The sequence below is a fragment of the Triticum aestivum genome, chromosome 6B (assembly GCF_018294505.1).
Source record: "Triticum aestivum cultivar Chinese Spring chromosome 6B, IWGSC CS RefSeq v2.1, whole genome shotgun sequence".
Taxonomy (NCBI): Eukaryota; Viridiplantae; Streptophyta; class Magnoliopsida; order Poales; family Poaceae; genus Triticum; species Triticum aestivum.
The window spans coordinates 694,005,679-694,009,622 of NC_057810.1; the positions used below are offsets into that span (position 1 = coordinate 694,005,679).

At 41.3% G+C, this 3,944-nt stretch overlaps 1 non-coding gene across 1 annotated transcript; it reads right to left on the bottom strand.

The window, feature by feature from the left end:
- Positions 1–734: 734 nt before the first annotated feature.
- Positions 735–896, bottom strand: LOC123140190 (U1 spliceosomal RNA). The gene has a single exon (XR_006469843.1). It is a non-coding gene; the product is annotated as a U1 spliceosomal RNA (small nuclear RNA).
- Between the last annotated feature and the right edge of the window lie 3,048 nt (positions 897–3,944).

Below are 3,944 nucleotides of genomic sequence, written 5' to 3' on the forward strand. Positions count from 1 at the left end.
GTGTAAAAAAATGGTATACTAACCTAAAGTTATGTCTCCATGATAGACTGAATGGTTACACAACAATTCAGTTTGGATGCAGATGCAAACTTATTCTCAAGCGTTGAATTTGAGCCTCAAGTTTCGGTATATGTGAATCAATTGTATCGATCTGTAATCGCAAATTTAGGAATAACCAATTTCTTGCTCAACCATGCAAGCTGTAGAAATATTTGATGCCAACAAACATCCAGTCTCACCCGGAACGGAGGTGGCCGCGGTGTTTCCTTTCAGCTTCTGAATTATTCAGGCTATAATTGCATGACGAGTGTTGAAAATTCCAATGCCTTGTTCTTGGAGGTAAACACTCTGCACATGTGAGTGAGCGTATGAAATTCAATTCCCACGATGTATCTCTTACAGCGACAAGGTCGAACTATGTGCACAATTGGTGCATTCGTTAGTATTCCTTTATCTAGTTAGTTCAAACTAGCAGTCAAACTGTACGCACTAAATTTGGTACAGTACTAAAAAATGTGCAGAAGCGAAGGGCAGGGCCTGAGAAAAACAAGTCTCCAGCATTATTTTGAATAAATATGCCATCACTTTGAAGATGTCATCACAATTCAGAGGATGTTTGCACTTGAAAATTTATTGTTATATGTAACACTGAGCAGCAAGATGCAAAATTTTTAGTTTTGTATATGCAACGCAACGCAAGTCAATAAAAGCCAAATTTTTAATTTTATAGATTGGTAGGGGCCGCGCGAACGCGTACCCCCTCTACCACAAATTACGACGTCCACTCTCCCACTTGGGGAGATGGTAGGCCAACGCGCTCACCAAGGTGCAATGTGAGCCATTGATCTAGGCCACGACCCTTCTTGATCGGCCGTCGACCCCGTCCAGGTAAGTATGTTGTAACGTTGCCCTGGTGCTAATTATATACTCCTGCTCTCACAACCTCCCTTGTTCGGCTGGCGAGGTGGTACTAAACCAAACCATAGCGCTGTGATTCATTAGCCTTTTTTTAAGGGGTCTGTGCTTCATTAGCCAGTTGTTGGGTGGAAGCTCGCAGGCCTGATTACCCGTGAGGGTACTTGTGTTCCACAGGCCCGTGATTCTGCTTGGGGCCTGATTCCCTGTGTGGGGGCAATTGTGTTCGGCAGGCCTAATTATGTTTGGGTGCAAGCTCGCTTGATTTTTTTTTCTCAACATAGGTACACGCTGCAAACGAGGAGATCAGAATGTCGCTGGAAAAAACCTAAAAAAGGAACATTGCCGGAAAAAATGTAGTAATAATAAATTTTTTTGTGGGAAGTAATAATATGCTACCTCTGCTCATTAATATAAGACATATTTTTAGACTGAATGAACAGAGGGAGTACTATTTTTTTTTAAAACAAAGGCATAAGATTTGCCTCATCCGATTAAGGGAATAGACTTTGGTTTACACGATGCACATGAGGACATATGCCACTTATTACAAAAAGATCATCACTATCCCGGTATTATATTCCCTTGTTTGTTGGCACCACTGGCAACCCAAAGTTTCGGTTCGAGTTTGATGTTGTTGAGACGGTTGGAGGAGCACTCTTGTGACGGGGTTCATTCCAAATGGTCCAATAAAAATTAATAAAGAAACACAATAATATACTATCATCATAGCAGAAGAAGAAAATCCTTTGGCATACAGAAGGCAAGGGAGTGCCGAGAAGAGTGTATCATGTGCAACGCATCAATAGGTGCACCGGATGCACCGGTTGATTATGGGCCGCCGGATGGACAACAAATGGACAAGATGTATAACAAGGTGGGTTGCAGGAACATCTACATCTCCAGCCTCGTAGAGTTACCCAATTGCGTGATATTCCTGGTCCTGGACAAACATCTTATCTCTTCCCCTTGTTCTGTCCCCTTCTGTACCAACCCGTCCGTCGAGCTGCAAGCTAGGTTTTTTTTTTCTTTTGGCAAGGGATGGTTTTGCTTATTATGAACCAACAAAATAACCTGCAAAACGAAATGTGACTATTTTTTTCCCCAGAAAAAAATGTTGGACCCCGGTTCCGTTTCATCAAAAAGGAGAGCACATCACAGCCACTTCCAATTCTGTTCACCGACCTCTGCCTATCGCAGCGCGGAGAGAAAGCAAAAACAGGTACGAAACCGAAGTTCCAAACATTCCAGCACCCTACAAAATCTGAACAGAAACTACAGGTTTTAAGCTTCAGGGGAGAAGCTGTCCATAGCTCCAGATCACTCCATGCACTCAATCATGCACTGAATCTTTTTTGAAGGATAACTTTACAATAAGAGATGCACCATGTACTGGATCTTTCAGATGCCAATATATCCTGGCTTAGGCAATAGATTGAGCACCATACAGCTCCCCTCGTCAAATGAACGAGACATCTCGGCTTGCTGACAGAGACAAAGTGGATGCGACTAGAACACTGGTTTGTACACATGTGTTTGCTCATATGTGAAGCTCCACCCATGTTTGCCTTGCTCGTAAATTTTCCCGTTTGGATATTCCACATTGCAACAACACCCAGAAAGAAAACGAAAGGCCAGACGAGATATCTCGATAGAAAAATTGCTCATATGTGAAGTTCCACACATGTTTGCCTTGCTCTTAAAATGTTTGGATGTTCCACACAAAGTTGCAACAACACCCAGAAAGAAACGATAGGCCAAACCAGAAATTTCGACAGAAAAATTGCTCATATGTGAAGCTCCAAACATGTTTGTGTGTGGTATCAGATTCAACCAAGTGTTAAACAGCATGAAAAGGTTAAAATCAAACCAAATCCTCCAACAACAACAACGCTAAAAATAGAAATGGTTGTCCAAACATGAAGCAAGACAAGAAGCGAACGAAACTCCTCAGATGTCCCTTCTGCTCGACATAATGTGCAACATCGGTAGATGTGCTTTCAGGAATTGGAACGATATATGATGTGAAGTAAGTCATCATTGGAGTATCCCACGCCTTAAGGAAGCAGATTTGATACATGGCAGCATTTTAAACCAGAAACTTAAAAGGAAATCCTTTGAAGTTATACACATGTTCACTTATGGTGCCAAATTAGCATGAAAATCGTTTGGCAATCGAACAATTCAATGAAGAACAATGGAATAAAAAAAGTTCTTCCAGCATTTAGCGAGAGTAAAATCGAACTGAGCTCCTCAGATGTCCCTTCTGCTCCACATAATGTTCAGCATCTCGTGGGTGCGCTTTCACGAATTGGAACGATATATGAGAGTCTCAATATAGAAGACAGAAATATGCTGAAACGGATGTGGAGAACTGGAATCGAGGACAGATGGACAATCTTGAAAGTCTCAATCTCACCATGCTCAATACTGATCCCTCGAATATTACTCAGTTATTCAAGCATCAAGGCAACCAATCAGTCTCAGTCACCTGACTTGCTTAGAGGAGCTTAAGAGCAACTGGGTCATTAACTATGCAGAGAAGAAAAAAGGCCTTCTTGTGAGATTATAGTGAACTGCAGAGCCGGTGAAGTACAATGGACCATAAAAGAGTTGTAACTAGTGTTGGTTTCGCCAGTGGTGTACAGAAGAAGCTTGTGAATACTTCACTCAACAAAGCAAATAAATGAATAGCATCACATCAGCAGATACAGTGTCAGTTCTGTGATTCAATGCCAAGAGTTTGTAAACCAGTCAGACTAACAATCTCAAAATATCCATTGTTTCTGTAATTCATAATTTGGTTTGGCAAATCATATTGCTCTTAAAATGTTTGGATGTTCCACGCAAAGTTGCAACAACACCTAGAAAGAAACGAAAGGACAGACCAGAAATCTCGACAAAAATTGCTCATATGTGAAGCTCCACACATGTTTGTGTGTGGTATCAGATTCAACCAAGTGTTAAACAGCATGAAACATTAAAATCAAACCAAATCCTCCAACAACAACAACACTAAAAATAGAAAG